Source organism: Rhinatrema bivittatum, chromosome 7, assembly GCF_901001135.1.
Source record: "Rhinatrema bivittatum chromosome 7, aRhiBiv1.1, whole genome shotgun sequence".
NCBI lineage: Eukaryota > Metazoa > Chordata > Amphibia > Gymnophiona > Rhinatrematidae > Rhinatrema > Rhinatrema bivittatum.
Genome location: NC_042621.1, coordinates 282,036,342 through 282,059,625, shown reverse-complemented (window position 1 = coordinate 282,059,625; position 23,284 = coordinate 282,036,342).

Genomic DNA, 23,284 nt, shown 5'->3' with positions numbered 1-23,284 from the left:
TATTATTATTAGTATGTTTTTACTATTATGAACAATACCTTTAACTTGTCCTCCACAGCTAATGAGGATGAACCGACCACTATTGAACAAGTTTGGGGACAATTTGACCGTGTGCCAATATCTGATACTACTGAGATCATCAATAATATGAAACCCTCATTCAATCCCCTCAACCCTTGTCACACTACTTTTCTCAAACTGATCAAAACCAATATTGCCCCTTTGCTAACCAATCTCATCACCAATTCCCTTCAACAAGGTGTCCTGCCTGATTCTCTAAAACAAGCCTCAGTTCAGCCTACAATATTGGCCAATCTCCTCACTATCATTCATTGCAAAAATTATAGAGACAGCAGTCCTCCATCAACTCTGCAAATTCCTTGACTCGAACAATATCCTTAGTCAATACCAATTCGGGCTGAATACCTGCTACTTTCTAGCTTTGACACAGTGAGACAGGGTTTCAATCAGGGCTCAGCCTTCCTCCTATATCTCCTTGACATCTCCTCAGCATTTGACACAGTGGACCCCTCTATCCTACTAACCAGGCTGCATTCCTTTGGTCTAAGTGACTCTGTCCTATCCTGGTTCGCATCCTACCTCACTAATAGGACTCAGAAATTCCACATTGAATCCACTTCTTCTACCACAACCCTTACATCTGGGGTTCCCCAAGGATCTGCCCTCTCTGTGGCTCAATTTAATGTCTATCTAACACCCTTATGTCGAACTCTCTCTAGCCTTGGAGTTCATACAAGCTCTATGCGGATGATATCCGATTCTTCTTTCCCCTGAAGGAAACATGGGCCCTAATTGAATCATTTCTCTCCCACTGCCTGAAAGCCATTCAAAAATGGCTCCATGGCAACAAATTAGCACTGAATGTCTTTAAGAATGAGATCATTATATTATCACAAAACCAAGTTCAAAACACCCCTGACCTCTTCTCATTTGATTCTCAATGATTTACAATCACTCAAATTGCCTACAACCTAGGAGTTACTATTGACCCCTCCCTTTCTTTACGTGATCACATAAAGAATGTTACCATTTCCTCTTTTTATAAACTGTGACTACTCAGCCACCTGAAACTTCTTCTGGACCACTCCGAATTCCAATTTGTCCTGTAGGCTCTACTTTTCTCTGGTTTAGACTACTGCAACTCTCTCTTGATAGGTCTCCCAGGGTACACTACACATCCCCTACAGATCATACAAAACTTGACAGCAAGACCTCTAACTGCCACTGCCACATATGAACATATTACCCCGGTTCTTGAAAGATTACACTGGCTCCCAATCTCTCACCACATACAATACAAGCTTGCTATGATTGTTCACTCATCTATATACAACATACATTCCCCCTGGATTTCTTCTATACTGAAAATCCACACCCCTCCATGGTCCCTTAGGTCGACAAACTCAATGCTACTCAATGCTCCAATTCTGAAGCTGGCACATCTCGATGAAACCAGACAACTGGCCTTCTCCTCGGCAGGTCCACTCCTGTGGAATAGCCTACCAAAGGAAGCGAGGTGCCTCCACAAAAGAATCTTCTTTAAAAAAGCATTAAAGACCAACCTCTTTAAAAACGCCTTCACAACATGAAGAGACAATTTAGAGTCCCCAACAATACTCCCTTCTGGAGTTGAGTTAGCCCCCTCGAATAGTCTATAAATCCTCCCTGCGATCTCTAATGCTCATGTTATCCTCTATTTGATATTATTCATAATGTTGTAACTACTCAACAGTAACTTCTTTGACTAATTGTTTATTGTATACCTGTTAGCTCCAAGTATGCCGCGACTTTTGTCACTATTTGATCAACTAGTCGTTACTATATACCTCTTATATATAGAAACATAGAAATGATGGCAGAAGAAGACCAAACAGCCCATCCAGTCTGCCCAGCAAGCTTCGCACTTTTTTTTTTCCTCATACTTATCTGTTACTCTTGGCTCTTAGTAACCCTTTGGTTCTATTTCCCTTCCACCCCCACCATTAATGCAAAGAGCAGTGTTGGAGCTGCATCTAAGTGAAATATCTAGCTTAATTAGTTAGGGGTAGTAACCGCCGCAATAAGCAAGCTATACCCATGCTTATTGCTATGTGATTCAGTTCTTGTTGGTTGTTGTCTGTATATAGATCCACTTTTCTTCATTCCCCCTGCCATTGAAGCAGAGAGCTATGCTGGATATGCATGAAGTATCAGACTTTCTCCCCTGCCGTTGAAGCAGAGAGCTATGCTGGATATGCACAAAGTATCAGACTTTCTCCCCTGCCATTGAAGCAGAGAGCTATGCTGGTTATGCATTGAAAGTGAAGTATCAGGCTTATTTGGTTTGGGGTAGTAACCGCTGTAACAAGCAAGCTACTCCCAGCTTTTTGTGAATGCAAATCTTTTTCACATTTCCTCTTGCCATTGAATCTTAGATCAATGTTGGAGTCGCATTAACCATGTGTATGTTTATTGAATAAGGGTATTATCTCCAGGTAGTAGCTGTCATTCCCGCGAGTCATCCACTCTTCATTCATGTCCTCTAGACTTTATGGATCCACAGTGTTTATCCCACGGCCCTTTGAAGTCCTTCACAGTTCTGGTCTTCACCACTTCCTCCGGAAGGGCATTCCAGGCATCTACCACCCTCTCCGTGAAGAAATACTTCCTGACATTAGTTCTGAGTCTTCCTCCCTGGAGCTTCAAATCGTGACCCCTGGTTCTGCTGATTTTTTTCGGACGGAAAAGGTTTGTCGTTGTCTTTGGATTGTTAAAACCTTTCAAGTATCTGAAAGTCTGTATCATATCACCTCTGCTCCTCCTTTCCTCCAGGGTGTACATATTTAGATTCTTCAATCTCTCCTCATAAGTCATTCGATGAAGACCTTCCACCTTTTTGGTCGCCCTTCTCTTATTTCCATGTGTATCAATGCTATATGATGTTGGGCTTTACTTATATTGTTGAATCACCTAACAGTTTCTTCTATTAGTTTTGTATTCTGTTACTGTATTATGCATGTTCTTAATGTACCTCGCTCTGAATGTAAGAAGGGCGAGTAATAAATGCCACTAAATAAATAAATAAAAATACATAAATGTTTTAATTATATTTCTTGATTTTGTTTGATGTTTTAAGAATGGTGATGGTTCTAGGTTTTTATTGCTGTGCTGTGTAGTTTCCAGTTTTGGTTTTGTCTGCGTGTTTGTATTTCTAGTTTATAGTTGCTCTGTTCTGTATTTGGTGACGGTCTGTTTATGTTCTGCATGTGTGTCTGAGGTGAAGTATTCTCCTAATATGTATTTATTTAAACAATTTTTATATACCGTTTTTTTTACTGGGTGGTAGTCAAAACGGTTTACAAGGTGAACATACATGTTAAAAACAAAATAAAATACTAAATACAGTAGTAGTACAAGTAGTAGTAGTACAAGAAAATACATTAAAAGGTTTGAGTTAAATTAAAATCATAAGATGAGGTAACATAACTAAAATTGAAGGAGAAAAGAGTTAGATTCCAATTGGATTGTCAAAAACAGACATGTAGGGCCACCAGATAGGATGTGCGGGAAGCGAGCTCCTGCGCAGCATTTTTTTTCTTCTTATACCTACCTAAAGAAAATGCCTCACACCAAACAAAAGGGGAAAATCCAGGGAGCATTGACTAGCTCCCTGGTTGTGGACCCTTTCCAGCCACGCATCGAGGGCTTCCTGGCAGGAGTTACTGGAACGCCAGAGGGGCTGGTCGCTGGGGGGACGCCAGTAGAGCGAACGCATTCCCCCCTGACCCTGGTCGTCACTCTAAGCCCTGGCGAGCCGGTCAGACCGGCCATCCAGCACAGAGTGAATCGTCCCTGCATGAGCCAATCCAAAGCGGTTTACATCTGGTGTCTTTGGCGGTCAAGCGGGTGAGCCCTGGGATGAGCAAGACTGGAATGACCGTCCCACGAGAAGGAGAAATTTGCAGGTTGCTGAAGATGGGCCCTGGAGGAGAAGAGCTGGCCCAAACTGTTATTACCACCTCAGGTAACACACTGCACACGGCAACACATCGGGAACAGGGTGAGACCCGATCGGAATCTAATGCAGTAAATTTTAATCTTGGGCAACCTGAGGACATAATGCTGGGGAAAGTCTGGTGTGCCTTGAAAGCTATTGATATGGCTATGAAATCAATAGCTCAGTCAATAAGTGAGGTTAAAAATCAAATTAAGGAGAATAATAACCTGATTAGAACTTTTAACTTGAAAATACAAGACCACGAGGAACGTTAACAAAAAAATGGAGTCTATACAACAAAATCTTGTAAAATCAGAAATGTCAACAGAAAAAAGAATTGAGAAAATTGAGAATAATATAAGGATGATGACTTTGCGGGTGATAAATTTTCCTGTGGTCAGGTTGATTTCACCTGCTGAATCATTTAAAACATACATGAAGGAAATATTGAAGATACCAGAGACAGCATTACCTGTATGTACCAGAGCATAAGCATACTACCTTCCCCAGCCGAGTCTATGAACATTTCCGAAATATTAGAATTATCAATAGAAACAGAAATAAAGGAAAGAAAAGCTATGTTAATAATGTTCACGTTTATATCAGATCGAAACTATGTTTTGAAAATGTTTTTGACAAGTTCTATTCTATGGGGCTAAGCTCTGGATATATCCTGATGTAATTAGAATAACGCAGCAACACAGGAAAGAATTTCTTGCTATGAAAGAAAGGGATATTAGTATGGGAGCCCGTTATGTCTTAAAATGTCCCTGTAACTGCTGCGTCAGATATCAGGGAAATAATTATGTGTTTTTTGATCCGATGCTATTGAAAGATTTCCTAATGGGTCACTCCCATGAAGTTCCCGCAATGGGATCGACTTAAAAGATATAGAGTAGCTCTCCTATCTTAATTTAGTATATGGAAAAATTGTTTGTTATTTGCTCTATATTTTCTTGCCCCTGTAATTCTTATATTTAGGTGCATAGTATGGAGATATTCCTTTTTGGGCAGTAATGTTATACATATATGAGTTTTTCTTCTCTTTGCATATGTACCAAATTTCATTTGAAATAGTTGATGTAAAAATTTGTGAAATGTGAAAATAAAAAAAAATTTAAAAACAGACATGTAATAGGAATATTGAAGGAGAGCTCTGGCCTAATGAGCTAGTCAGGAAAGGCAGTGGGTGCTGAGTCATTATTTCTTACTGGGGAATGCTTTTTCTAAAAGATAATAGGAAGTGTATTGGTGTTTTAGGGCTTTCAGAGGCTCAAGCCCACACAAAACACACATCACACATCACAATGGGCCTAATACCATATGGGTTCCAAGTGTTTTTTTTGCAGGGATTCCTGGTTGGCTTCATAGCAGTGCATGTAAATATAATATAAGTGACATTTTTACCTCAGAATACTTTGATATTTTTCATGTAAAATGTTGTTATGAATGCATAACTCTTAACCGTGTGTGTGAAGTGAGCTGTGGGTGGTTGGGGGAAGGGGGTGCATTGTGCAAGGCTATAAGGTTCACATAGGGCATGTAATACCCTTGCACCAGCCATGGATTCCGGGGTAGGGGGTGAAGACCTGGAGATTGGGGGAGGTCTCAGTTTTTAGAGTTTGTATTGCTTAAGGGAGTTAGGTGTTTTATTTTTTGTGGGCCCAGGACAGAGACTGAATGATCCGGTGGGGAAGGGCAGCACAGTAACTGTCTGCACAGGGCAGCAAAAAAGCTAGCACCAGTCCTGTGTAAATGCGTGCTCGTATGCTGCCAGGCTTCCTCACACACCTGCTATTTTCAAGGTGAAATTATGTGACTATTCAGCCTAAATTTTGATGAAAATTCTACAAATATACATTAGCTCAATATAGGCTGTTATAAAGTATACATTCCTCTCAGATGGACTGAACCAAATCACGTTGAACCTAGAAGATGTGGTAGGCCTGATTGATAAACTGAAGAGTAGTAAATCACCTGGACCGGATGGTATACACCCCAGGATTCTGAAGGAACTAAAAAATGAAATTTCAGACCTATTAGTAAAAATTTGTAACTTATCATTAAAATCAACCATTGTACCTAAAGACTGGAGGATAGCTAATGTAACCCCAATATTTAAAAAGGGCTCCAGCAGCGATCCGGGAAACTACAGACTGGTTAGCCTGACATCAGTACCAGGAAAAATAGTGGAAAGTGTTCTAAGCATCAAAATCACAGAACATATAGAAAGACATGTTTTAATGGAACAAAGTCAGCATGGCTTTACCCAAGGCAAGTCTTGCCTCACAAATCTGCTTCACTTTTTTGAAGGAGTTAATAAACATGTGAATAAAGGTGAACCGGTAGATGTAGTGTACTTGGATTTTCAGAAGGCGTTTGATAAAGTTCCTCATGAGAGGCTTCTAGGAAAAGTAAAAAGTAATGGTATAGGTGGCAATGTCCTTTCGTGGATTACAAACTGGCTAAAAGACAGGAAACAGAGAGTAGGATTAAATGGACAGTTTTCTCAGTGGAAGGGAGTGGGCAGTGGAGTGCCTCAGGGATCTGTCTTGGGACCCTTACTTTTCAATATATTTATAAATGATCTGGAAAGAAATACGACGAGTGAGGTAATCAAATTTGCAGATGAAACTAAATTGCTCAGAGTAGCTAAATCACAAGCAGATTGTGATAAATTGCAGGAAGATCTTGTGAGACTGGAAAATTGGGCATCAAAATAGATGAAATTTAATGTGGATAAGTGCAAGATGATGCATATAGGGAAAAATAACTCTTGCTGTAGTTACATGATGTTAGGTTCCATATTAGGAGCTACTACCCAGGAAAAAGATCTAGGCGTCAGAGTGGATAATACTTTGAAATTGTCGGCTCAGTGTGCTGCAGCAGTCAGAAAAGCAAACAGAATGTTGGGAATTATTAGGAAGGGAATGGTGAATAAAATGGAAAATGTCATAATGCCTCTGTATCGCTCCATGGTGAAACCCCACCTTGAATACTGGGTACAATTCTGGTCGCCACATCTCAAAAACGATATAATTGCACTGGAGAAGGTACAGAGAAGGGCAACCATAATGATAAAGGGGATGGATCAGCTCCCCTATGAGGAAAGGCTAAAAAAGTTAGGACTGTTCAGCTTGGAGAAGAGACGGTTGAGGGGGGATATGATAGAGGTGTTTAAAATCATGAGAGGTCTAGAACGGGTAGATGTGAATCAGTTTTTTAGTCTTTCAGATAATAGAAAGACTAGGGGGCACTCCATGAAGTTAGCATGTGGCACATTTAAAACTAATCGGAGAAAGTTCTTCTTCACTCAACGCACAATTAAATTCTGGAATTTGTTGCCAGAGGATATGGTTAGTGCAGTTAGTATAGCTGTGTTTAAAAAAGGATTGGATAAGTTCTTGGAGGAGAAGTACATTACCTGCTATTAATTAAGTTGACTTAGAAAATAGCCACTGCTATTACTAGCAATGGTAACATGAAATAGACTTAGTTTTTGGGTACTTGCCAGGTTCTTATGATCTGGATTGGCCACTGTTGGAAACTGGATGCTGGGCTTCATGGACCCTTGGTCTGACCCAGTATGGCATTTTCTTATGTTCTTATGTAATAGTGCTATTTGTGCAGGTGACAGAGAGAGACAAAATAGCCGATGTACATTTAAAAATTGAATGTATGTGTGCACCATTTCTTTCGCCTGACCTAAACATGCTCCAAGGGAATACATTTTTTTGTTAATGCGTCTAAACTTCTACTTCCAGTCAGAAGTTTATCCGCGTTTGAGTAGACAATTTTTAGTCTATCCATTTCACTCAGTTAAATACTTCATTACCTGTGTAAATAGGGGCAGATTTTAAATACTTGCGCGAGCGCGTACTTTTGTTCGCGCAGCAGGCGCGAACAAAAGTACGCTGAATTTTATAAGATACATGCGTAGCTGCGCGTATCTTATAAAATCCGGGGTCGGTGCGTGCAAGGAGGTGCACATTTGTGCAACCTGCGCGCGCCGAGCCCAGCGCGGCCTGCCTGTTCCCTCCGAGGCCGCTCCGATTTCGGAGCGGCCTCGGAGGGAACTTTTCTTCGCCCTCCCCCCACCTTCCCCGCCCTTTCCCTACCTAACCCACCCCCCCGGCACTATCTAACCCCCCCCCCCTACCTTTGTCGGCCGGCAGCCCCACTCCGTCCTCCGGACCCGGGGGCTGGTCCAGAGGCCTCGACCATGCCCCCGGGCTGGCACCACGCCCCCGGACCCACCCTCGAAACGCCATGTCGTTTCGGGAATGCCCCTGGACACGCCCCTTCCCTCCCCTTTTCGAAAGCCCCGGGACTTACGCGCGTCCCGGGGCTTTACGCGTGCCGTCAGCCTATGCAAAATAGGCGCGCCGGCGCACGAGGGCCCTGCGTGCGTAAATCCGGAAGGATTTACGCGCGTGGACCTTTTAAAATCCGCCCCATAGGTTTGAAATAGCTTTCCTCATGGATTTAAAGGGGTGATGTCTATGCCAGTGGTTGTCAACCCAGTCCTCGGGGCACACCTAGTCAGACAGGTTTTCAAGATATCCACAATGACTATATGCAAGAGATAGATTTGCATACAATGGAGGCAGTGCCTGCAAATCTATCTCATGCATATTCATTGTGGATATCCTGAAAAACAGATTGGCTTGGCGTGCCCCAAGGACATGGTTGATAACCACTTGTCTATGCAATAGAGTTTAACATTTTTGACAAGTATGGTAGGGCTCTCTTGTGCACACACTAACAATATTGTGCTGTGCAGGAATTTGTATTTATTTATTTATTTAAACATTTTTATATACCGGCATTAGTTGTGGACATCATGCCGGTTTACATCAAAACTGGTAAAGTATGGAAGTTACATTTTAACAGGGAATTAGAAACTGGGAGGAGAGTAAATAATTAAATAGGATAGACGAGAAATAACAGTAACATTAACATTAACATGGTTCCTCGGTGTGAACGAGGAGAGAGGATAACAACATATGGTTCCTCAGAATGAGGAAGATGAAACAGACGCAATGTGGTCTATTTTTATTGGAGGAGGTGTGAGTTTTTATTCTGGGTAGGCATGTTTGAACAACCATGTTTTCAATTTCTTTTTGAAGTTGTTCATACATGGTTCAAGGCATAGGTCAGGCGGCAGTGTGTTCCAGTGAGTGGGACCTGCTATGGAAAGAGCACGGTCAAGTGTAGAGGTGAGATGGGCTGCTTTAAGGGAGGGCACAACTAGAGTGCCTTTATTGGTCATTCTAGTCGGTCGATTGGACTGGGTGGTTGTGAAGGGTAGGTCTAGCCAGTTGGAGTTGTGGGTGTAAATTGCTTTATGCATTATGGTGAGTGTTTTGTAGATAATACGAGAGGCTATGGGGAGCCAGTGTAGGTCTCTGAGTATAGGGGTGATGTAGTCGTATTTACGAGAGTTTGCAATGAGTCTCGCTGTGGCATGTTGTGACATTTGTAGAGGTTTGATGGAAGAGTAAGGGAGTCCTAGAAGAAGAGCATTACAGTAGTCTAATTTGGATGATATGGTGGCCTGTATGACTGTACGAAAGTCTTGGGTGTGAAGAAGGGGTCTGAGTTTTTTAAGTACGTTGAGCTTGAAAAAACAGGCTTTGAGAATGGAGTTTATGTAGTTCTTCATGCTTAGTTGGTGGTCAAGGAGAACTCCAAGGTCTCTCATGGCTGGTTGTGTTGAGAGGAGGTGGAGTTTGGAGGTACCAGATGGCGGAGGTGCAGGGGCAGCGTGAGGTGAGATGAGTAGAAGTTCAGTTTTGTTTGTGTTGAGGGCGAGGTGTAGGTTGGTGAGCAGGGAGTTGATGGCTGTAAGGCATTTCTCCCAATGTTCTAGTGCGTCAGAGATGGAGTTCTGGATGGGGATGATGATCTGAACATCATCAGCGTAGAGGTAAAACTTGAGATGGAGATCAGAGAGGAGTTGGCAGAGGGGGGTGATGTAAATATTGAAAAGGGTGGATGAGAGAGATGAGCCTTGGGGAACTCCCTGTTGGAGGGGTTGTGGTGTGGATGTGGAGTTCCCGATTTTGACTGAGAACTTTCTGTTTGAGAGGAAGGATTTAAACCAGGAAAGGGCTAGGTCTGAGATGCCAATGAGTTCCAGGCGAGTTATTAGATGGTGGTGGCTGATAGTGTCGAAGGCTGATGAAATGTCGAGGAGGGCAAGGAGGTAGCTATGGCCTTGACCCATGCCTCTGAGGAGGTGGTCGGAAAGGGAGAGCAGAAGGGATTCAGTGTTGAAGTGTTTCCTAAAACCAAATTGTGCTGGGTGGAGGATCTGGTGGTCTTCTAGATAGTTCATGAGTTGGAAGTTAACCACTCTTTCCAAAAGCTTGGCAATGAAGGGGAGGTTGGATATTGGGCGGAAGTTAGCAGGGTCTTTGGGGTCGAGCGAAGGTTTCTTAAGGAGGGGTTTGACCACTGCGTGTTTGAGTGCATCTGGAACAGATCCGTGTGCAATCGTGCAGTTGATAATATCTGCTACGGCTTTAGCTATTGTATTGGGTATGGTTAGAAGTGCTTTGGAGGGTATAAGGTCTTCAGGGTGGTAAGAGGGTTTGAGTTTTTTGAAAATGGTTTGGATTTCTATGGTGGAGGTGAAGTCAAGGGTAGGCATTGAGGGTTGAGTTTCTATGGTGGAGGTAAAGTTAAGAGTAGGCATTAAGGGTTGGGAGGGGGAAGGGGATTGGGAGGGGGAAGAGGGGATGGTCAGGGTAGGTGTGAAACTGTTCGAAGAAGGGGGGAATCTCTTTAGGAGCGTTGCAATTTTGTTGAAGAAGAACTTGGCTAGTTCCTCGCATTTGGCGGAGTCATCGAATTCAGGTGTAGTGGGAGGGATAGGAGTCGTGAGGCCAGAGACGTAGGAAAAGAGTGTTTTGGGGTTGAATCTGTAGTCATGGATTTTTTTAGCGTAATAATCTCGTTTGTGTTTTTGGGTGGAGAGTCTGTAGCTGTGGAGAACTGATTTGTATGCTGCGGAGTTCTGCGGGGTTTGGTCTTTACGCCATTGTCTTTCCTTTTGCCTAAGAGTAGATTTTAGGGTTCTCAGTTCTGTGGTGTACCATGGGTTGGTGGGTTTTGGGGAGTTTCTTATAACTTTTTTGGAGACTGGACAGAGTTTATTGGCGATGTCTCGTGTGATGTTATTCCAGGATGCTAGGGCTGAGTCTGGGTCAGAGCAGTTTAGATTGGATAGTGCGGTGGTTAGAGCATTCGCTAGGTCCGCACTGGGGCAGGGTTTATTGTAAGTTATGGTCTTACTGTTATTATTGTTGTTAGGGGGAGTGGTGTTGATAGAGAAGAGACCTTCTATCAGAAAGTGGTCAGACCTTGGTATAGGGGTGGAGGATGGTTGGTTGGTGGCACGTACGGCTGAATTGACAAATATTAGATCTAGAGTGTGTCCCGCTTTGTGGGTGGGAGAGGTTATGATTTGATGGAAACCAAAGGCGTGTAGAGACTGTAGTAAGGATTCGCATGCAGCCGATTGAGGGAGAGAGTCAACATGGAGATTGAAATCTCCAAGGATAAATGTGGGGATGTCGGGTTTTATCCAATCGATGATAAATTTGATTAGGGGGGAGGGGTTGGTTTCTAAGTATGTGGGAGGTGCATAAATCAAGCAGATTTGCAAGGTGTCTGACCTGAAGAGGCCTATTTCTAGCCTGGGTGGAGTGGCTATGGGAATAGGTTTGAGCTTTAGGTATTTCTTGGCTGCAAGCAAGAGGCCTCCTCCTCTTTTTTTGGGTCTGTGGATCGAGAAGAATTCGTAGGAGTCATTAAGTCTTTATGAATATGTCTGAAGGCAGGGTGAAGGACATAAATGTAGCATTCATATCATATCTATGTAGCCCCTCTCACTGATTATTAGGAGTAATGTTTTGCTGAATATTTCCCAAGTACCTGCTATTACCACAGTTCCTATCTGATTTCTTCTCCCAATATTCAGCCATCAGAGGCTGAAATGAATTTGGCTGAATCAACTTTTTTAAGGTTACAATAGAATAAGTGGCACAAAGTTCACTTTACCAATAGGACAGGTAAACATGAAATAATATATATTTTTAAATTATTGGTGCATTCACTAGTACGAGAAACTCACTCTTGAAACATTGTCATTTAAATAATTAGTCTTTTATTCATACATTGTACCCAGATTGTATGTAGTATGTCTTATTTATTTTTTTATTATATTCTTAAATTACACAACTTCCTTGCACTTAGTGTTCAGATAATTTGACTCGTAGAAGGAGTAACATTCAAAGGTCCAGAAAGTTGCTGAGAGGTTAAAAACACATGACAGGGCTTTAAGAGAGGCTGAGCGCTGTAAAGAATTTTTTGAAAAGGATTCTGGGCGGAGCAGTCCATTTCACTTATATCTAGGGTTTGTGAATGGTTTAGTGTTAGGATTAGGAAAATTACTGGTCAGGCAATTTCATGGAACTGCCACTTGATGGCACTGTGAATGGTAAAATAACTCTATGCATGTTAACGTATGGGAGAAGTTATGGAAGGCGTGGTTACTGAATTCTACTGAATGTGCTTTTAAGAGGGGTAGAAAAAAAAAAAAAAACAAGAGAGAGGATCTTCTAGAGTGAGTACTTTTCAGAATATATAATCCAAAATTCAAAGTTTGGTAAGAGGAGATCACAGGGATCCACAAGGAGTGTGGCGTGCTTGGGATTCCTCTCCTCAGGAAGAGGAATCTACACAGGCTTTTCTCCTCAAGGCAAAAAAAAGGCCAAGGCAGGAGATGTGAATAAACAGCCAGGGTCCTCTAGGGCCTGGGAACTGGGAGATGGTGGCACGAGCTGAAGTCTCACCATCTATGGAAGGCTTGATGCATACAGGCTTGGGTTTGGGAATCTAGGAAGACCCTTGCCAAGGCCTCAGAGACTGAGAGTGCTTCTGTGCTGTCCTGGGAGGATGCTGTGGGAGTCCAAGCTTGTAAGAGGAGCTATTGGTCAGTGGATTGGACTGGTACGGACGGAGTTAACTCATTTGCAGAGAATTTAATGTGAAGTGGTATTCTGCAGAGGAAAGATTGCATGGAGTAACATGTGGAGAAACAGCTGGGGAAATATATTCCTTAAATGTCAAAATGTGTGAGGAACACAATATATTTGGTGGAAAATCTCAAAGTTAATTGCAGTTTTTTCAAACACAATGTGGTGCTCCAGTGCAAACTTTTTAAAGAAATGATTACCACATTCAGTATGCCAAGTTTGACAGGATATGAAATCCTATGCATAAGCAATAAGGTGTTTTAAATTGAATCCCCTGACACGGCCGTGTTTCACCAGACGGCTTCCTCAGGGGGGAATGTAGCTAGAGCAGGCGACATTTCAAACATACACCTTACAGCAGCTGTCAAAATGGTGCTTGGTGTGAGGCTTGAAATATCCACCCTGACGTTTTGAAATGTATTATTTCCCATTTTGGAAGTAATTGTTTGTTAAAATAACATTTCATAATAGCGTGTTCATGGAATTCCGTGCTGCTGAAGCCTGGGAAACCCCTGAATACCTTTTAATGCCCTTTTTGTAAACTTTGACTTCTGGTAACCCCAGAAAATAAAAGTTTGTTTGTTTGAATATCCTTTTCTGTGTGAGACTCTTATCTATAGGTGTGGATTGCTCAGGAACACATATTAAGGAGAAGATGGTTCCTAGAAGAGGATGCTTATTGGTTTGGGTTTCCCTGTCCAGCTCATGAACACAGCCCTCACCTCTAGGCCTGGATCTACTACACAATCCATTTGACCCAGTTTGTTGTTAAACCCTTCCAAGAGATTGGTGCTCTGCTTCAAAACAGACATCAGATACCTCTCACAGTTAAGGTTGGGTTGCAAACAAATAAAATCAATCCAATCCATAGCCAGTGTCTCCAGCCTCCCGTGATTGTGTGGCCGTAGCATAAACGGCATAGTTTGCTTGTTGTTATGTTATATAATTGACAACCTGCCACAGAATCAACATACTTGACTGCATGGGCCATGTGGGTCTTTTTTTTCTGCCATCATATTCTGTGTTTCTGAGTAATCTTTCAAAAAAAAACCCCCAAAAAACCTAAAGGGTATCTGCCTTCATTCTCAGCTGTCTGCTCCTGCTCCAGCCTTTCCCCTTGAATATTAACCTGCAGGGAACGATGGTGGTGCTGGGGGGGGGGGGGGGGGGGGGAGAGATGGGGGTTAATGCTGAGGCTGAAGCAGATGAAAGCTTTGCCCTTAATCTCTTATAAAAGTTTTTGCACCTGCATATGTGGCCATTACTAAGGGCATTAGCAGTGAATATGAAAGATTAAGGTCATACTCGGCATACTCTGGCTTATAAGTGAGATTCTCACTCCTGTCAAGGACTACGCAGAATTAACCTGTTTGGAGTCATTAGCTCAAGTGACTCCTGGTGGCCAGACTTGGGGTGCCTATTATTTACTAGGATCCTGAGACAGCAAGAGGTCTGCGACTTCTGCCTGTCACTGCAAAAAAAAATTGGCTGTTTAAAAATGAGGGAAATATCGTTGAAAATCCTGATGCCATAGCCCAGTAACCATTAAGCTGGAAGTTGAAATGAGCAAATGGAGACTGCCTGACGGAAAAACAAAACAAAACCAATCGTCTGCTGACCCATTTATAGAAAATAAACTTTGCTAGCAATTAGCCACAGCATGGTCCAATTTTCAGCCACTTATCCAGCTAACTTACCCCTCCCAGAAAAGGCCATTTTCCCATTCTCCACAGACTTTTCCTTCAGAGAAGTCACGGGCCCCTGAGATTCAGGAAGAAGGAGCAGGTTCATGGAGACCCTCCACAGGATCTCCACCCGAAGGGACCAGGACACAGGCTGGGTGACTGAGATTTAACAATTGGACTCAGGTAGGAGTTTTCCAGGGCTTAAGGGGATTCCCCAGCCCCCTGGGACAGCTTCTGCACTTATAAACTTAACCCCAGGAACCTAAGAGAAAGGACACGTACCCAGAGGAAGATTAACATCTGTAAGTCAGAGGGCTGTAATTTCACACATTTGGATAAATTGAACTTTGATTTAATTTCAAAGGATCAGTAAATGTTTATTGTGCACCCCCCAGTACCATGGAAGAAGGAGCTAGAAACACACAACCACCTGGGCCACAAGCCTAAGCTTTCCCCCACAGAAAGGACCCACCCCTTGGGACAGAGAGGGGAGAAGCACGAGCCACAGTAGCCATAGCAATAGAAAATGAGTTTGTGTGCCCTCAGGAAACTTAACTCCCCGGACAAAGGGTAAAATAAGATTCTAACCTTCACATTCAGGGCACTTAACATAGGCCCCACATACCTAACTGAGAAGGTAAAAGAATATCACCCAAAAAAAAAATTCTCCACTGAAGGCAAAGACAACTAGCCGCTCCAGCCCTAAAAAAAACCAAAAAACAAGACCAGAACATTCAAAGGAGTAGCACCAGAACTATGGAGCACACTCCCTCCCTCTCCCCACCCCTACCATCAAGGAATTAATGACTACATGGAATTCCAATGCCAATTAAAACCATGGCTATTTACCCAGAAGGCTAACACCTTCTAGGCAGCAGCAGATTACCTTCATCCTCTTGTCAACTTGCAAAAACCTAACAGGTGAATTTTCAAAGGACTTATGCATATAAATGGAACATACCATGACCTAGATTCATCAAATCACTATAAATATCGCGGAAATAGCACTCGCGATAAAAAAAGGGCGTGTTTAAGCAAATTTGCAGCCTGCTGCATTGCATAGGAAAATACCGCACGCGGCGTTGTGTCAGCGCATGTGGCATTGCATCAACGCGACAAGCGTTGCGACACCACGTGCCAGGCTCACGTTAATTAGTGTGTGATATGTTTTTTCCAGGTTATATATACAGGCTTCCTGCAAGCTGCCTCTTTGAGGGTGTGTCAAGGCATGGGTTAGAGGAGAGGAGGTGAGTAGTGACCAGTGGATTAGGGGTTAGTTGGTATTGCGATTTCTGAGTGTGTTGTCCTGTCCTTTACTGTTTTTCCTTCTGTTTACCTTTACCTTTGTCTTTTGTCTATCTGTGTGTACGAAACTTTGTGCTTGTTTGTCATGTTTGTCAGTTTGTAATTTTCTGTGGAGGAGTGAGGAGGTGAGTTGAGGAGTGAGGAGGTGTGTGGAGGAGTGAGGAGGAGGTGAGTAGAGGAGTGAGGTGTGTGCAAGAAGTATGTGGAGGCGAGTGGAGGAGTGAGGAAGTGTGTGGAGGAGTGAGGGGGAGGTGATAGAGGAGGAGAGGAGTGAGGTGTTGCAGGAAGTATGTGGAGGAGTGGAGGAGGTGTGTGGAGGTAAGTGGAGGTTGTGGAGAGGAGAGGGAGTTGGGAGGACAGGAGGCGAGAGGACGAGGGCAGGAGTGCTAAGGGAAGGAGAAGTAGGAATAGAGGCAGAAGTCGAGAGAGGCAGGAGGGAAGGGATAGGGGAAGGGGATAGGCAGGAGAAGACAGAAGGAAGAAGATGGCAGACTACGGATGGAGAGAGAGGGCAGAGAGGAAGGGAGTTGGCAGGGTTGGGGCAGGATGCGGGAGGAACAAGGGGAGAGGGGAGTGAGAGGGAGAATGAGGAAAGGGAGGACACCTCTCCAGAAGTGGAAGTGGAATCCCCTTCTGGCAGCCAGGCAGCATGACACTTGTCTCAGGACTATCAAGTTCAGTGTGCAGGAGAATGAGACTGTCATTTCAGGGGTCTTGCACCATTATGCAATGCTCTTCGGCAACCGGGCAGCCAAGACCTCTAAGGCAACCAAGGGCTAGATATGGCGCAACATAGCCCAGGGCACCTCCAGGTGTGGCGGAGTCAAAACGAAGCTGGGAGCAGGTCGGCCATAGGTTCCGGGACATCAAGGAGCAGCTGAAAGTCAAGGTAGCAGAGAAAAAAAAATATCAAAGGCCGACAGGAGGAGGAGTCCCTTATCCCAATTTCCTCACTCCCATGGAGGAGCATCTCGTGCAAAGGCTGGGACTGGATGTCTTCAAGGGCATGGATGAGTGGCTGGACACCACGTGACCCACAACCGGAAGTTCACATCACCTGTAAATGGGCAGGCAGCAACGAGTGTACACGTCATTTGGCTTAAGATGCTCCCATTGCTAAGAAGCAAAATGCATCTCTGATGCCAAATGAAAAAAGGATACTTGCTGCCATTGGTACTTATGCCTTATGTTTTGTGCCCATGAAGCTGCTGGTCCCAGCCAGGAAGCCCCAGGGACCAGCAGCGCAGTACCCCTTTTGCACACGCCCTTCCTCATGGATGCCCAGACACAGGACAGCAAGGAGAAGATGGAGGAGCAACAGAAGAAGGCACAGGCTCAGGAGTCATTGCCAATGCTGGAGCCCCTGGGTTCACCCAGCCCACTCAGTGTGTCCCTCACCCTCTCTGGTTTCATGGAGGAGCAGAGCCTTGAGAAGGAGCCTATACAACCAGCACAACCTCGAGCCAGCACACCGTAGCACCAGCCCGAATCACCACTCCCTCGGCAGGAGCAGCCCACAAGCCTGGTCATGCTAAATTTGGAGGCCCTGCGCCAGCACCAACATCCCCGCCACCAACAGACGAGTCCATGCATGAGCTGCTGCTGACCAGCTGGAATAGAGGCAGGGGTACACCTCAGGCGCATACGGTCCGAGCTACTGCACCTCAGGAGGGCTGTAAACAGGCAAAACCAGATCCTCTGAGATCAAACTGCTCCCGACACACAGAACGTGAACATGCTGGTTGCTGCAGTGAACAGTAAGACCAATGTTCTGACGCAGATCCTGCAAAGGATGATCGAGCCGCCATCAGAGTCTTGCCCAGCATCACTGAAGTCCACACCCCGCAGCAATCCACGGGCTGACAGACGCCAGAGAAGTAGGCCTTCAAATTCCATGCCCCCCCCCCCCACCCCCTCCCTGAAGTGAAAAACCACGACGTGACAAGGGGTTATGAAGACTGGAAATACCTGGTCTCTTAAGGCCAAAGAACAAGACTTGTAGGACAAGCCTGGCCAGGCCGCTGTACAGAGTTCCTGTGCCGTCTAGATGGAAGAAGTCTGCTGGACCTATCCTCATTACAGAGTTAACATTAGAAAATAACAATTGCCATTCTGGGGTCAGACCAAGGATCCATCAAGCCCAGTATCCTGTTTCCAACAGAGGCCAATCCAGGCCAGAAGAACCTGGCAAGTACCCAAACATTAAATAAATCTCAAGCTACTAGTGCTTATTAATTAATAGCAGTTTATGGATTTTTCCTCTAGGAACTTATCCAAACCTTTTTTAAACCCAGTTACACTAACTGCTTTAGCCACATCCTCTGGCAATGAATTCCAGAGCATAACTACGCGCTGAGTGAAAAATAATTTCTTCGATTTGTTTTAAATGAGCTACTTGCTAACTTCATGGAATGCCCCCTGGTCCTTCTATTATCTGAGAGAGCAAATAACCGATTTACATTAACTTGTTCAAGTCCTTTCATGATTTTGTAGTCCTCTATCATATCCCCCCTCAGTCATCTCTTCTCCAAACTGAACAGCCCTAACTTCCTTAGACTTACCTCATAGGCCAGTCGTTCCATGCCGCTTAATATTTTGGTCACCCTTCTCTGCACTTTCTCCAGTGCAACTATAACTTTTTCAGATGCAGCAACCAGAGCTGCACACAGTATTCAAGATGCGGTCTCACCATGGAGTGATACAGAGGCATTATGATAACTATCATTTTATTTGCCATTCCCTTCTTAATAATTCCTGACATTATTTGCTGTTTTGATTGCTACAGCACACTGAGCAGACAATGTCAATGTATTATCCACTATGACGCCTAGATTTCTTTCCTGGGTGGCAACTCCTAACATAGAACCTAACATTCAGGCCAATTCAGTAAAAACGCGGGAGAGTGGACGAATGCCCGCTCTCCCGGTGCGTGCACCGGCCACTCGCCGGTGCGCGCGATACAGTATGCAAATGAGGTGGTGCGGTAGAATCGGGCAAAAGGAGGCTCTAAGGACACTAGCGCGTCCATAGCGCCTCCTTTTAGCCCGGAACAGCGGCTGTCAGCGGGTTTGACAGCCGACGCTCGATTTTGCTGGTGTCGGTTCTCGAGCCCGCTGACAGCCACGAGCTCGGAAACCGGACGCCAGAAAAATTGAGCGTCCGGTTTTCGGCCTGACAGCTGCGGGCTGAATTCAAATTTTTTTTTATTTTTTTTTACTTTTTTTACACTTTGGGACCTCCGACTTAATATCACCATGATATTAAGTCGGAGGTCCCAAAGTGTAAAAAAAGTAAAAAAAAATAAAAAAAAATTTGAATATCACCATGATATTAAGTCGGAGGGTGCACAGAAAAGCATTCCGGTGCCGAAGAAATTAGCGCCTACCTTTAGGTCGGCGCTAATTTATGAAAGTAAAATGTGCGGCTTGGCCACACATTTTACTTTCTGTATCCTGCGCGCATACCTTTCTGTATCCTGCGCGCATACCTAATAGGGTTCCGGCGCCTCGCTGAACGACCTCCTGCAGTCGATCTCCTGCCGGCGCCATTTTCCGTACGAAAACGATTCACGGCGGGAAATCGCTCCCTGACCCCCGCTGGACCTCCAGGAACTTTTGGCCAGCTTGGGGGGGGCCTCCTGACCCCCACAAGACTTGCCAAAAGTCCAGCGGGGGTCCGGAAGGACCTCCTGCCGTCCAATCGTGTTCGTCTATGGCCGCCGCCATTTTTCGGCGCCATTTTGGAAAATGGCGCCGGCTGAAGACAACAAGATTCAGTAGCAGGAGCCCGTTCCTGACCGCTGCCGTTCCGGACCGCCGCTGGACCCGCAGGTTATTTAAGTCATTTGGGGGGGTTCGGGAGGGTGGGGGATTTAATTTAAAGGGTCGGGGGTGGGTTTTAGGGGGTTTTAATGTGCCGGTTTTGCGATTTTACGTTTTTTCGATTTTTTACGATTTTTCACGATTTTTCACGATATTTTACCCCCCCAAACGGCAACAATACGATTCCCTCCCCCTCCCAGCCGAAATCGATCGTTAAGACGATCGAGGACACGATTCACATCTCTACTATCTAAATGGTTTGTGATTTTATTCTTTATAATAGTTTTCATGATGGTTCACTGGTCTATAGTTCATGTACAGTCTAGATGGAAGAAGCCTGTTAGGCTCGTCCTCATTGCAGAGTTGTGTGCCAGCTCACAGAAGGGATGGCCATCTGTCAGCCATTGTGGTCCAGCAGTCTAACTGTAAAGCCCTCTTCAATGCTCTGCCCGTATTCCATCCTTCTTGAAGCATCTTCCAGTCACGGGCAAGCTGCCGTCTCTCCTCATCACGTCTCATCTCCTGCGCCGGATGCTGATCTCTCATCTCATCTCAGTTCTGTTGGGGGCGGGGGTGCAGGCTGCATGACAGTCAAATATCAACTGAACTGTACACGTGAGATCACATATTTGACATGTCATGCTGGCAACTTTCACACCTTTGCACCTTTCTCAACGGAAGGTATAAAGTGTAGGGGGGGAATTTTAGAGGACAAAGCGTGAGGGCATTCATTCTGCAGCCCATGTGCTCTACTGTCACTGGCGTCCCCTTCTCAAGGGTGCAAGCACTTGATCACTGCTGTCCAAAAGCTGTATGTGCACAATTTATGCACACACAAACTGCCTGCTCTGGAGTATGGATTGCAGTGGCAAGGGAAGGACCTCCGAGTGCAAAAGCACCCCCAGACACAGAGATTGAGAAAGAGGAAAACAGCACATCCCTCACCGAGTCGCACACTGACACCCTTATCTTTTGAGTATGGACTACCTGCAGCACTTCCTGCATCTGCACATGGCCAAGCCGTAATTCCCTAGTTTACCATATACCACGCTAAGACCACTCCAGATACTACAAAACACTGCTGCAAGAATTCTGACTGGTAAAAATAAGAGAGACCACATCACTGAAACCCTAATAGAACTACACTGGTTACCCATTGAGCAAAGAATACAGTACAAAACACTATGCACCATACATAAATTAATACATAATGAAAAAGCAGAATGGCTGAACACAGCCCTCCGCGTACACATCCCTCCCAGAAACCTGAGATCTGCAAACAAAGCACTGCTAACTATTCCTTCAATCAAAACAGCAAGACTAACCCAAGTGAGAGAAAGGGAGCTCCCCTTAGCAGGTCCCTTACTATGGAACACCATGCCTTTAGAAATCAGATTATTACAAGGATACATTAAAACCTTCAAGAAAAGTTTAAAAACATGGCTATTTAAACAAGCGTATCAAAAAGAGGATAGAGAGTAGAATCCAGAGAAATGTAGGATGCGGTTGGTAAAACACCCACACACATCACCTTAATCAATATGTGTGTATTTTATTTTTATATTCGCTTACCAACAAAGGACAAGATACATTTATTAATCTATTTTAAAACTGATATAGAAAGGAATGGATATGAGACACACCCACAAATTAGTATTTTTATGAAACTATGTTACCGTAACTTAATGGCACCTGTTTAGTTGATATAATTTAATAGTTAAGCAATATTAATTTATGTGCCTTATTGTAAACCGTTGTGACGGCATCTAGCTTAACGACGGTATAGAAAAGATCTTAAACAAACAAACAAACAAACATAAATAAATAAATAAATAAATAAATAAATAAAATGTTTGCCATCGAACAACATTGGACTCAGTGGCTGCTTGTTCCTAACTGCTAATGAGGTAGTCAGAGTTCTTCATTGGCACTTATTATCTATACCTGGCCACATAAAATAGATCTGTCAGAGGCTTAAATGACACCTCCTTTGTCTGAGGTACTGACATGGGCCCCTCAAGGAGTTAGGTGCCTGTAAATGTGTGTGTGGCAGGAGTCCAACACAGAAAGTCCATCAGCCATCATGCAGATCACCGAGACCTCTGGGAGCAGTAGGCCTATACATTCCTGCACTGTGTCCTGTGTTCTTTGGAGACAGCTTATAGGCTCATGAAGTCATCAGCTGTAACAGTTTCTCTAGCCAGAATGCTATTCATAGAACAGATCATTGAGAGTGTAGGAGAACACCTGCCCTGCTCATCACAACTGTAAAAGTGAATTACACCACTTTAGGCACAGCTAGACAATAGCAGCTCTACCATATTCCCCACCAGTTGTGACTAGAGATGTGCTTCGTTTTTTTATCTTGGGTCGGGCTACGGGTTGGCCAACCTGTGGAAAACTTGGTTTTCTGAGTCATGTTTTTTTTCTCGGCAATTTTCACCGAAAAAACAAACAAACCACCCAACCCTTAAAATGTAGTTATTTACAACCCCCACCCTCTGGAACACCCCCAAAACTTGCCTAGAATCCGTGGTGGTCCAGTGGGGGTCCCGGGAGCAATCTCCCGCTCTCTGGCCATCAGCAGCCAGTAAAAAAAAATGGTGCCGGTGGCACTTTGCCCTTACCATGTGACAGAGGCTACCGTGCCATTGGTCGGCCCCTGTCACATGGTAGGAGCATTGCAATGGACAGCTGGCGCCATCTTAGAAAATACTCTGCTTATTTTCTGGGTACATACATTCATACGGCTGCACCACCTGACTCAGTGAACCCGAATATCCAAGGCCCTCATCTTCTGCACATTATCATTTATAAATTGCATAGGTAGTTGTAGTACAGTGCATCTGTGTCTGGGTGTTTGTAACCATCAAGAGGAATGCTAACTTGAAGGACCTGTGTACATTGTGGGGCGGATTTTCAGAGCCCTGCTCGCGTAAATCCGCCCAAAACCGGGCGGATTTACGCGAGAAGGGCCCTGCGCGCCGGTGAGCCTATTTTACATAGGCTCACCGGCGCGCGCAGAACCCCGGGACTCGCGTAAGTCCCGGGGTTTTCGGAGTGGGCGTGTCGGGAGGCGTGTCGGGGGCGGGGCCGGAGCGCGCGGCGTTGCGGGGGCGTGTCGGCAGCGTTTTGGGGGCGGGTACGGGGGCGTGGCTACGGCCCGGGGGCGTGGCCGCGCCCTCCGTACCCGCCCCCAGGTCGCGGCCCGGCGCGCAGGAGGCCCGCTGGCGCGCGGGGATTTACGCCTCCCTCCGGGAGGCGTAAATCCCCCGACAAAGGTAGGATGGGGGTTTAGACAGGGCCGGGCGGGTGGGTTAGGTAGGGGAAGGGAGGGGAAGGTGAGGGGAGGGCAAAGGAAAGTTCCCTTCTAGGCCGCTCAGATTTCGGAGCGGCCTAGGAGGGAACGGGGGTAGGCTGCGCGGCTCGGCG